Source organism: Pongo abelii, chromosome 7 (genome assembly GCF_028885655.2).
Source record: "Pongo abelii isolate AG06213 chromosome 7, NHGRI_mPonAbe1-v2.0_pri, whole genome shotgun sequence".
NCBI classification, from domain to species: domain Eukaryota; kingdom Metazoa; phylum Chordata; class Mammalia; order Primates; family Hominidae; genus Pongo; species Pongo abelii.
This window is the reverse complement of record NC_071992.2, coordinates 74,805,361-74,819,017: the sequence shown is the minus strand read 5'-3', so window position 1 is coordinate 74,819,017 and position 13,657 is coordinate 74,805,361. Positions and strand designations below refer to the sequence as shown.

Sequence of the window (13,657 nt, the reverse complement as noted above, 5' to 3'; positions counted from 1 at the left end):
CTGGATTTTGGAAAGCCTTGCATCCTGTGGCCAATAGGCATAGACAGAAGAAATTAAAAAAGAAAACAAAAGGCTTCATCTTTCTGGCAAAGGGATCAGGAAAGAGGAAACAAAGTGGAGACTTGGTGGGGAGACCCATACTCAGTGTCAGTGGGGCCCAATGTGCTCACAGCAGTGTCAACATCAGAACCCAGGAGGCCAATCCAAACACCACCCACGTTGCTGACAGCATAAGTCCTGATATGCATGCAAGGTGACATCATAGAGCTGTAGAGTGCCGGGCCAGCACCTATACACTAAGCCTTAACAGTGCAGCTGCCTGCTGAAACAGAAGAGTTAAATAGGATCCAGTGGATTTAGTGGATCCTGGTTCTCCATATGACAAGCGATATTTGAGTGTATCTTAGATATTTGGATATTAATATGACAACTCAAATGAAAATGATGAACAGAAGCCAAAATTGAGATGAATCAGATATTAGATGTGTGAGACAAAGAATTTAGAGCAGCCATAACAAAATTTCTTCAGGAAATAATTAGGAACTAAAATGAAAAAACATTTTAGCAAAGAAGTAAAAATTGTTTAAAAAATGAAATAGAAGATACAGAACTAAAAAATACAATAATTTAAATAAATGACTTGCTAGAAGGCCTTAGTAGTACAGTGAAGATGACAGAATAAAGAGTTAGGGAACCTGCAGACAGATCATTAGAATTCACTTAACCTGAACAACTGAGGGGAAAAAAAACATGAGTAGAGACTTGGACCTGTGGAAAAACATCAAAAGACCTACTGTTCTTAACATCAGAGTCCCAAAAGGAGAGGAGAAAACATCTGAATCAGACAGAGTGAAGAAATAATGTCTGAAAGTTTTCAAAAGACATGAACTACAGACACATCAGACTAAAATTCCGTAAACTAAAGACAAAGAAGAAAAAAATCTTACAAGCAACCAGAAAGAAATGGCACACGGCCTACAGTGGAACTTAAATTTGATGATATTGGATTTCTTATCAGAAATCATGGTGTAGAAACAGAAATTTTTCAAATGTTGAAAAAAAAAGAATATAAGCGTGAATTCTGTATTCAAAATTATTCAGGAAAGAAGGGGAAATAGAGATGTTCTCAGATAAAGAAATTATGAGAATTACTTAAATGAATAAAAAGGGAGCTCTCCAAACAGAAAGTAAATGCTGGCATAAGAAGGAATATAACTTTGGAAAGAAAAGGAAAAAACATAAACAGATAAAAATAGGGGTAGGTATGCATTATTCTTCTTCCTAAGAGTTTCTCATATCATGTCTAATGACAAGATAAATTATATCTGCTTGGTGCTCAATGTATGTAGAGGAAATACTAGAGATAATTTAAAACATGGGGAGGATAAAGACACCTAAATGGTGACAAGATTTCAATACTTCATTTGCATGGTGAAACATAGACATCAGTGGGATGAAATAAGATACACATGTGTATTATAATATCTAGAACTACTAGTAAGTAAACTATACGAAATGATATACTCCAATGAAGCATAAATAAAGTAAGATATAATCCTAAAGTTATTCAAATGACCTACAGGAAGGTAAGAAAAGACAGGGGAATGAGAAACAGAGGATAGATAGTAAACAAATAATAATATGACATGCTTAAGTCCTAACATAGAAATAATTAATTTAAATGTAGATGGTCTGAAGTCACTGATTAAAAGTCAGAGTGAATTTGAAACATATCATCCAAAACTATGTCATTTATTTTATGAGAAAGTCCTACTTTTTCCTACAAAATTTATAATTTTATATCTAAATATAATTTGCAATTTCCTACCTAAGTGATCCATTTTGAGTTAATTTTCATATAAGATGTGAGATTTAGGTTAAGGTTAATTTTTTTTAGCTATGTATTTCCAATGCCTCCAGTACCATTTGTTTAAAAAGCTACTCTCTTAAATTTCCTTGTACCTTTATCAAAAAACCAGTTTTATAGGTGTCTTTTTCTGAGTTATCTAATTTGATCCATGTGTCAAACACTCCACCAGTATTACATTCTCTTTATTACTGTGGCAATATGTTAAGCTTCAATGAGAGTAATTCCTTCCAGTTTTTTAAAAATAGTTTTACCTATTCTAGTTCTTTGAATTTCTACTTAAATTATAAAATAATCTTGCCTATATATACAAAACCCTTGCTGGTATTTTGATAGGAATTGTGCTAAGCCTCTGTATCAATTTAGTAAAAGTTGTCATGTTTACTATGCTGAGTTTTCCTATCTATGAATATGGTATGTATTGCCAATCTTCTTTGAGTTCTTTCATAGTCTTACAGCATTCAGCTTAAAAATTCTGTGAGTGGTTAGTTATGCTTACCCCAAGCATTTTACTTTTTGTGCAATTAAAAATAGTATAATTTTTATTTCATTTAATTGTTCATGTGATCATTTGTAGTATATAGAAATACAATTGATTTTTGTATATTGATTGGTGTATCCTGTGGTCTTACTGAACTTGCTTATTCAAATTTTTTGAGTTGATTTTTTGGGATTTTCTAATGCAGAAAACTATGTTATCTGTAAGTAGGGGCAGTTTTATTTCTTTTTTTTCAATTTACTGCCATTTATTTCTTTTTCTGGCCTTATTGCATGCAATGGCTAGAATTTTCAGTATTAAGTTGAATAAGGGTGATAAAGATGGATATATTTACCTTGTTCCCTGTCTTAAGGGGGAGGACTTCATCTTTTATAATTAAGAATGACGCTTCTGTAAGTTATTTGTAGACGTACCCTCACAAGTTGGGGTAGTTTCTCCCCATTTATAACTGAGAGTTTTAATTATAATTGGGTATTAGATTTTATCAAATTATTGTCCTGCATCAATTGATATAATCATAAAATTCTCTTTAGCCTGTTGAGATAGTGATTACATTGATTTATTTTCAAATGCTTGAGAAGTCTGCATATCTAGAAAAAAATCTCACTTGATCATTGCCCATAATTTTTATACATTGTTGAATTTCATTTGCTAATATTTTATTGGAGATTTTTGCATCTAAGCTCATGAGAGATATATGCCTGTAATGTTCTTTAGGTAAAATGACTAACTTTGATATCAAGGTTATACTGTCCTCATAAAAGGTGTTGAAAAGCATTGCCTATTTTATTCTGGCAAAGATTATGTAAGATTTGTGTCAATTTTTAGAAATATTTGGTGGAATTCTTCATTGAAGCTTCTGGAACTAGAGGTTTTGGAGATTTTAATTACAAATTTCTTTTTTGGTTTTAGGGCAATTGAGGTCATTTATTCATTTTGATTGAATTTTGGCAGGTTGTAGTTTCAAGGAACTTGCCAATATCTTTTAAGTTGTCAAATTTATGAGAGTAAAATTATTCATAGTATTCCCTGTTTCACTCCCAATATTGTTGATGGGTATCTTTTCTCTTTTTATCTTGGTCAGCCTTACTAGAGGCTTATAAGTTTTATAGTTTTTTTTTTAACCAACTTTTGCCTTTATTGCTTTTTCTGTATTGCTTTCCATATCAATTAGCAACATCTAACAATTTTTTTGTACGTTATATTTTCATTTTCATTTAATTCTGTGTATTTTAAAATTTTCATTGACATTTTCACAGGTTGTTTAAAAGTATGTTATTTAATTTCCATTTATTTGGAGATCTTTCTGTTGTCTTTCTGTGATTGATTTCTAGTTTGATTCCATTATGGTAAGACAACATACTCTACATTACTTAACAATCTTTTAAATGTGTTGAGATTTGTTTTAGGACCCAGGATATGATGTTTTGTTGGCTGTGTTACTGGCTCTTGCAAAAATATTGATGTTTTTGTAGTTGAGTAGCAGGTTTTAAAGATAGTAATTAGATTCTGCTGGTTGATGTTTTTGTTCAGTTCTTCTATATTTTTGCTAGTTTTATGTCTTATAGCTTTAACAGTTGCTACCAGTTGAGTGTTGAAGTCTATAACTATAAATGGGAGTGTGTCCGTTGATCCTTTCAGATCTATTAGTTTTTGTTTTAAGTATTTTGAAGCCTTGATATTTGGTTCATACACATTTAGGATTGCTGTATCTTCTTGTTGGATTGACCCAATTATGATTATCAAATGATCCTTTATGGTTATGGTAATTTTGTTGGCCTAAAGTCTACTTTGATATCACTGTAGATATTTTGCTTGTTTCGATTAGTTAGTATGATATGTCATTTTCTTTTTTCTTTTCTTTTTCTATTTTTGCTTTAGTATAAAATAGTATACCTATTAAACTGTATTTTGTGATATAGGGCTAAAAAAGGAGTTTTTACATATGACATCAAAAACACGATCTATCAAGGAAAAAATTGATAAATTGAACCTTGTCACAAGGTGGAAAATTTTGCTCTGTGAAAGATCCTATTAAGAATCACCGTACAGCTTATTAGAGGTAAGCTACAGCTTAAAAGAAAATATTCACAAATAACATGTTTAATAAAGGACTAAAGCAGGCTCTGTAACAAACACTCAACATTTAACAGTTAACAACCCAATTACAAAATAAATAATGACATAAACAGACATTAAATGAAACAGAATATACAGACGACAATTAAGCACATAGAAGAGTTAGAAATTAAGATCACAATCGGCCGGGCGCAGTGGCTTACACCTGTAATCCCAGCACTTTGGGAGGCCGAGGCAGGAAGATCACCTGAGGTCAGGAGTTCAAGATCAGCCTGGCCAACATGGTGAAACCCCGTCTCTACTAAAAATACAAAAATTAGTTGGGCGTGGTGGCAGGCACCTGTAATCCCAGCTACTTGGGAGGCTGAGGCAGGAGAATTGCTTGAACCCGGGAGGCAGAGGTTGCAGTGAGCCGAGATCGTGCGATTGCACTCCATCCTTGGTGACAAGAGTGAGACTTCATCTCAAAAAAAAAAAAAGAAAAAGAAAAAAAAAGAAATTCAGATCACAGTCAAATCAAATACCACTACACACCTATCATAATGGATAATGTAGAAAACAGCAACAACACTACACGCTGACAAGGATGCAAAGAGACTGCATCACTCATACACTGCTGTTGGAAATGTAAAATGGCAAAGCCACTCTAAAAACAGTTTGGCAGTTTTGCAAAATGCTAAACATATAAATACCATATGGCCCATCAATTTTACTCTTGGACATTTAGGCCACAGAAATGAAAATTTATGTTTACACAAAAATCTGTTCATGACAGTCGTCAAGATCTTTATTCATTATAACCCAAACTGAAAACAACCCAGATGTTCTACAGTGGATATATGGTTAAACAAACTGTGGAACATACACACCATGAAATACTACTCAGCAATTAAAAAAAAACCAAATTATTGATATACGCAACAATTTGGGTGAATCTTCAGGCAATTATGCCGAATGAAAAAACCCAGTGCTCAAAGGTTACATATTATGTTTCCATTTGTATAACCTTCTTGAAATGAAAAAAAAAATATGAAAATGGAAAAACAGATCAGTGGTTTTCAGGAATTAGGAATGTAAGTGGAAAAGATTGGAAAGGAAGTGGATATAGTTATAAAAAGGCAATGAAATGGATACTTGAGGTGATAGAATTGTCTTGTATCTTGACTGTGGTCACACAACTAAACATGCGCACAGACACATACACAGGAATACATATAAAACTGGTAGAATCTAAATAATGTATAAGAATAAAATCTAAGTAAGATCCATGGTCAATTTCCTCTTTTCATGATATGCAATATGTTACTATTGGCTGATACTGAATGAAGAGTATATGGGTTGTCTCTGTATTATTCCTTACAACTCTGTGTAAAACTACAATTATCACAAAACAACAAGTTAAAAAAAATAGATATCCAAAATCACACACAGAGACAAGGAAAATATAGCAAGTTCTTGAGCCTCTGGTAACCTGACAAATCATTGAGATAAATATCAGCAATTGGTTTTGGCTTTAGTAGTTTTAAGATGTTCTATTTGAAGGCTCTAAAAACTGCTAAATTCAACATCTTATTGCTACAGAGCACATTTTAAATGACAGTTTTTAAAAAAAATCTTATTAACAGTCCATTTGAGAAGATTAGGATCTGGCATATTTACCTACATTTAGGCACTACGTGATTGAGAAACTTTTCCATTGACACAAGCTGGGTAACGAGATGATAGGAAAGAGAGGTAAATGTCTAGATTGCAGCCCCTTCCTGTAGGCCATACTAACTTGCCCAAGGGTCAACCACTCATTAAACCAAAGCTTAACTATCTTTCCTGTAGACCATTTCCTTGGTTAGCCACAGAGTCCACGCCTTGCTTTCTAGAACTTCTTAAAAATAACTAGGGGAGTATGTTTGGACATAATCACAGTTTTACACTCCAGAAAAGCAGTTTAGATATAATTTGACTGGCAGTGTCATTGAAGGGATTTGAACACAGACACACTTTGGCAAAATTTGTGTGTTCTACAACATAAAGAAATAAGACTGGAAGGATTAAGTATGAAATTATTGCAATAATCCAATGGATAATTAGAAAGAGTCAGATTAGCATGTGATTTTTAAGGATAGAAAGAAAGAGACATATTTATTAGGCACTTACTATAGATATTGAGCAGTATAAAGACATTTAAAACAATTTTGAATATATGAACCAAAATTTAATGACTTTTGTAAAGTATAAAATAAAAGCTAGGTTGACTAATAAAATGCAGCAGCAAATGATTGTTGGTGCAATAGTGATTGAAAATAGAAAAGTAGGAATCTCCAGGAAAAAAAAAAAATCTCTATCAGTGAAAAGAAGATATTCGAGTATATACAAATGTGTTTTCATACTTTACCAGAATTTGAACTGACTGAAGAGTTAGCAGGATAATAAAGTTCCCCACTGAGATTAAATTTCCCCTGTGTCATTAAAATTTTTAATAAAGCAGTTCACATCTTCAAGATCAACTTGGTTTCTGTTGGACATTCACTCATTGCTAAAATGTTCAATAGCCCTAAATTAAATATATTCTGTCTCTGATGGACATTGTATAATAACATATAATATTAAAGAGAACATAATACAATCAAAAGAACTGAGCCTGTGGAACTGTGAAAATGGAAGTTAGGAGGTAGGGGAAATTCATTCAAACCATCATTGTTTCTTCAAATGGCCTCTGCCTTTATTTTGAAAAGGATGGGCCACTCTGAAAGGATTCAAAATGAGAATTATCTCTGCAAAAGTATGTGTGAGGGAGGTGGAAGGCTTCATTACTATGTTAGTGGTCCTCATGCTTTGATGTCTATAAGAATAATCCGAGCAATTTGTTGAAATGTAGATCCTCAGTCTTCATTCCAATCCTCACTCAAAGATCCTGCTGTTAAATGTGAAACAGGACACATACGTTTTGCATTTTTACATGTATTCTGCTCTGCTGTCCTCACACACCTGGTCGATTCTTATAAACTGTAAAGATCATCTGGGAAAACATTTCATGAAATACAGATCAAGTATATAGTCCACATATCCTTATGTTGCAGAAGAAGGAACAGAGACTCAAAGTTAAGTAGCTTGTCCTGGGTCACACAGCAAGTTAGCATAATATAGATTGATTCAAACACCACCATATTCTGTGCTGTTTATCTTAGTCTATACAAAAGATGCAAGTGGCATTCCAGTATGTCAACATTTCCTTTTTCATACAATCTTTGTTGACCTGTAAAATCTTTGACCTATGTATTGACAAATGCTTACATTTGATCTTGCCCATGGCCTGGTTTGATATGGAATCAATATATGCCAAGGGAAGGAGCTTTAGGAGACTTTTTTAAACCCTTTGTTTTCTCATAAATATACTTTGCAAGCTCATGAATTGCTGTCTTCAGGGTTCTCTTCCCTTGCTCTCTCCAGTAGCTTAAATTTTAGCAAATTGGGTGTTGATGGTCTAATGTGGACATATTTATCAGGATCATGCCCTTTCCTTTCTAGGCACCCTCATTCTTCTACAACTCCTCTTATTAGATTAAAATAACAAAAACATTTGTTCAAAGCAAAAATACAGATCTCTGATGGCAAAAATAGAAGTTGAGAGAATATTGCATTTTTCTACAGCCTGTTTCTTATTAAGCCAGACTTGATTGGTTTTAGACCCAAGAGACATAGGCCAGTGCTTATTTCCATGGTTCCCTCAAAGTTATATTCCCCCAGAATCTTTCCTTTTCCCATATTTTTTCTAGGAAATGTAACCAAAGGAACACATTTTCAACCTTGATGCTATCTCCTAAGAGGTTGGAAGAATCAGTTAACTTTTTTTCTGTGTTTGGACTGTCAGCTTCAATATTCTCCCTGATATTACTTTATTTTTTTTAATCATAGTCTCTCAGCAATAGCAAATTTTTATTCATGCACATGATGGCTGTGATTTTCTAGATAGAGTTTTGTGCTTTGGAACTTGAATTGCAATGCAATTATCTTTCCTTTTTTACCCTTGCTTTCCAGGGAGATAACCCTACAAATTTTGATTTTCTAGACATAGTATGGTCTTGTTTGAATTGCAGATTTTCTCTTTTTTATTTTTAGGCTAAAATTTTTATATTGCAAGATGCATATTTATATACTTATGCACGAACACATATATGCCCTTATGCGTTTAAACATATATGTTTATTAATTCAAATATAGAAGATGGGTAATAACCCACTGCTCAGCATTACCTTGAAGGCTTGTCTAATTTTAATATTTAATGTACATGAAAATACAAGAAAACATCTCTTTCAGTCCTTTTAAAGCTATGACTGGTTAATTTACCACGCCAGTCAATTACATTTTCATAATTCAAATGAGTGCCTTCTGTCCTTTAGGATTAAATAAAAATTTAAGTATTAGCTAGTATCTTAGGCTAATTTTAGAAAGTTGAAGGGGGAGGATAGTAGAATATTGGCTATGATATTTCATAATATTAAACTTAGAATGTTAAAATTAGAAGAGCTTAGAAAAAGCAACCTAAACTATTGATGGCTTGTAGGAATCTAATAAGAGGGATGGCTTTTCTTCCCCACCCATAAAATATATTTGTGGTTACGTGCACATACATACACACACACATAAATAATTTCAGTGAAAATCTGAGTGGGCTTCTTGTGTACCTTTAATTCTGGATTAGAACACCTGAGTAACTCCAGTATTTATAGATGAAGGTAGTCTAGTCATGACTTTGCTACTACTGAGTTTATCACACCTAAGGTAATGCCTAACACAGAGCATACAGTGAATGAATAGATGTTTAATAAAGAATGACTGAGTAGCTTGCTTGTTCCTTCATAAAAACTGATAGTCATCTTTTCTTTCTTCCTTTTAAACCTACAGTTCTGTTAGAAATGAGTTGAAATTTACCTTCCAATAAATTTGACCTCTCTGCATATTTCTACCTATTGTAAAAACAAACAAAACAAAAGATAGGTGTGTTTTTTACTTAACTGTGGAAACTTTTGAATACAGTTACCAAGAGTCCCTTCAATTTCTTTTTTTTAAATAAACATATTCTTGAAATATTCCAAATATTAGGTTTTCAGAATTTCTCACAACCAATCGTGTTAAGCCAGATTTGATTGACTGTAGACCCAAGAGACATAGGCCAGTGCTTATTTCCATGGTTTCCTTAACGTTTTCTCCAGAAACTTTCCTTTCCCATTTTTTTTTCCTAAGAAAAGCAATGTAAGAACACATTTTCAACCTTGATACTATCAAGGTTGAAAGTTATACAGTTATATTTCCTGAAATACTTATATCTCTCTCCTTCACTGGCCAGAAACCTGCAGTTACTTCCATGTTTAGGCACTGCCCACCAAGAGTCTCAATTTGGAAAGGAAAAGAGATTCTCCTCTATGAAGCAGAAAGGAAAGGGAGAATAACAAAATCCAAACTTTGAGCTTACCTCTTCCTCCTGGCTGGCTCACCAAAATATGCTGATGGTGGAGGGTGTCCAGGTTCTTAGTGTCTTGAACAAAGAATTGGACAAAACATACAAACAAAACAAGAAAGGAATGAAAGAATTTATTGAAAATAAAAATACACTCTACAGTGTGGGAGTAGGCCTGGGCATAGGGGCTCAAAGGCCTATTCCAGAATCTTTGGGAGTGTAAATGCCCCGTAGAGGATTCCATTGGTTACTTTCGGTATGCCCTATGTAAATGGAGAGGATGAAGTAAAGTTACAAAGTCGTTTATGGCGTATGCCCTGTGGAGAGGATATTTCCTGTTACAGCTGAAGTGTGAATTGGCCTTATGTTCCCTGCCTCCAGACCCGATTTTCCTGCCTCACCAGGACATTTTACCTGCAAAGTTTCATCCAAGAGTTCAGAGTTTTCACTTAAAATTCTCTATTACATAATTTCTCCCTTTTTCTTCTACACCAATAATTTTAGTTTTTAAGCTTCCCCTTACAAAAAAATAAGTCTGTTCCCACCTTACACAACCCACTGTTCTGCTACTACTTCCCAGTGGGTTTTGAGACCAAATAAGTACATGTAAGAAGGTGACAGTGATATAAATGACTAAAGTTTTGGTCAATCTGAAAATCGAGAGGAAAACCAAAAGGGGGAAATTGTTAAATCAAATTTATCCTAAAGCTGCCTCCTTACATATTTTAAGTTCAGCCTGAAGTTTCTCTATGTGTAGTGAACTATAACTTAAAGGGTGTTGTAAAGAGATAACTCTTGTGTCAATCTCCAAGTTTTGGCCAAAAGAGGCCAATTTTTCCAACTGTGTTCAAATAAGGCAAACACTGAGCTGAAATCAATTTGGCCATTTCTGTACCTCACTTCCGTTTTCGGTAAGTCACTTTCTTTTTTTTGTCTATAAATCTTCCACTGTATGGTTGTACTGGAGTCTCTCTCAGCTTACTCTGGCTTAAGAGGCTGCCTGATTCACAAATCATTCTTTGCTCAATTAAGCTCTGTTAAATTTAATTTGGCTAAGGATTTTCTTTTAACAATAATAATTATTCGTAGTTTATCCCACATTAAACCACAACACTTATAGAATAACAATAGTAATATGCTGCCTGAAAGTGGTCCTGAAAACATTTGCTAGTCTCTTCTCCATTTTATGTTTGTATTATGTATTCTTTTTGAGATCATAGAGCCATTATACACTATACACTCTTTTCTAAAACCCTCATTTATCCTTAAGTCTACAGTGAGCTATTTTGAGGGAGAAAAAATAATTTACTCTTTGTTAGTTCTTAGCTGAGATTCCCTGTAACAAAAGACAGGGTAACAAGAGAAAAACAAACAGGAGTTTATTAATATGTAAACCTACTGTACTCTTAGGTGATAACTCAGAGAAATGAGTAAGTCTTTAGAGTAGATCTCAAATAAGTGGCTTTGACTTCAGGTTGAAAAACTGTTTTTCTCTGAAACAAAGAATGAAGAGTATGAGGGCAGGCTCACTTAAGATGAGATGGCCAGGAAAAACGTCTTTTGAAAATCAGGGTTGTTAATGCATATTTTAGTTGATACCTTCTCCATTGATTAAGAACCTCTAATTATTTCAAGTCATTCTTCTCTTTCTAGTGCAGAAGGGAAGACACCCTCACAAATATTTTCTTTATAAATGTAAATTTTTCTTACAAAAGGTAACTTTTCAAAGCAACTCTTGCATTTGTGGTTTCTCTAAGCCAGCTCAGAATAATCTTTGGGCCAAAAAAGTATATTTTACATTTTACAGTGGCATATTCTGGCATAATACAGTCATATTTGGGGGTGGTATCTTGAATCCCATCACAACTATATATTTAATGCTCATTAATGTCTCTTTAGTCATTTTTGGTTTCTGAAGCTTTATCTCTAGTTGATTCTTTTTTTTTTTTTTTTTTTTTTCTTTTATTATTATTATTATTATACTTTAGGTTTTATGGTACATGTGCGCAATGTGCAGGTAAGTTACATATGTATACATGTGCCATGCTGGTGCGCTGCACCCACCAACTTGTCATCTAGCATTAGGTATATCTCCCAATGCTATCCCTCCCCCCTCCCCCCACCCCACAACAGTCCCCAAAGTGTGATGTTCCCCTTCCTGTGTCCATGTGTTCTCATTGTTCAATTCCCACCTATGAGTGAGAATATGCGGTGTTTGGTTTTTTGTTCTTGCGATAGTTTACTGAGAATGATGATTTCCAGTTTCATCCATGTCCCTACAAAGGACGTGAACTCATCATTTTTTATGGCTGCATAGTATTCCATGGTGTATATGTGCCACATTTTCTTAATCCAGTCTATCATTGCTGGACATTTGGGTTGGTTCCAAGTCTTTGCTATTGTGAATAATGCAGCAATAAACATACGTGTGCATGTGTCTTTATAGCAGCATGATTTATAGTCCTTTGGGTATATACCCAGTAATGGGATGGCTGGGTCGAATGGAATTTCTAGTTCTAGATCCCTGAGGAATCGCCACACTGACTTCCACAAGGGTTGAACTAGTTTACGGTCCCACCAACAGTGTAAAAGTGTTCCTATTTCTCCACATCCTCTCCAGCACCTGTTGTTTCCTGACTTTTTAATGATTGCCATTCTAACTGGTGTGAGATGGTATCTCATTGTGGTTTTGATTTGCATTTCTCTGATGGCCAGTGATGGTGAGCATTTTTTCATGTGTTTTTTGGCTGCATAAATGTCTTCTTTTGAGAAGTGTCTGTTCATGTCCTTCGCCCACTTTTTGATGGGGTTGTTTGTTTCGCAACCTACTCATCTGACAAAGGGCTAATATCCAGAATCTACAATGAACTCCAACAAATTTAGTTGATTCTTTAGAAAGAGATCATAGCGGCAATTTATCTGAATTTCTGTGTGTAGGTAACAGTTCAATTTTTCTGGACTGAAAATTGAAAATTTGAAGATTTTCTTTAAATCCTTGGTTTATATTTTCTGTCATTAGGTATCCTAAATATTTTACTCCGTTTTCTTCTGGCAATATTGCTGTTGAACAAACTGATAATATAATTTTCTAACAGTAATTGCTCCTTCTGCTTAATTACCCTTTTTTTTCCTTAAAAACCCAATAATTTTACAGGAATCTGCCTTGGTAGGCTTCATGCTGACTCAATATTGTCAGGTAAATGCCAAACTCTTTTCCTATGTACTTCTTTTTTTTTTTAATTTCTGAAAAATTTACTTCAATTATAACTTTTAATATTTATTCAATTTCCTTGATTTTTTCCTTCATTGTCTCCCACTAGCCACAGGTTACATTTCCTTTTTTGGCTTATCTTCAATATTTACCACTTTCCCTCTAACCTTTTAGTGTCTCCTTTTTTCCCTGATTTTTAAAACTTTCATCTTTGTTGCCCGATTCACTTATGACATTATACAGTGTAATATTTTATGTTTCTTCTAGTTTAGTCTTAATTTAAGAAATAATTTTTTTCATTCATTTTCAATGCTTTTAAAAGTCTTCTTACCTAAATTCTGAGTTTTTCTAATTCTGGTTCATGTTGTCTCTCTTCTTTCAAATGATATATAATTTTCTTATTGTTTCTCAACTCTTTTTGAAATAGTCTGCTATTTTTATTTTTTAGTCATTTGTAGTTATTTTCTTTTTATTGATACATAATAATTATACACATTTTGGGGTAAACATGATGTTTTGATATCTGTATAAAATGTACAATGATCAAAT

General features: G+C 33.6%; 1 long non-coding RNA gene across 1 annotated transcript in view; it reads left to right on the top strand.

Annotated features, from left to right (window-relative positions):
* The first annotated feature begins 258 nt into the window (after positions 1-258).
* Positions 259-13,657, top strand: part of LOC129061015 (uncharacterized) — a 34,612-nt gene continuing 21,213 nt past the window's right edge. Inside the window, exons 1-2 of the long non-coding RNA XR_008527955.2 lie at positions 259-1,258; positions 4,289-4,428. This is a non-coding gene — a long non-coding RNA (uncharacterized LOC129061015). The remainder of the gene's footprint in view (positions 1,259-4,288; positions 4,429-13,657) is intronic.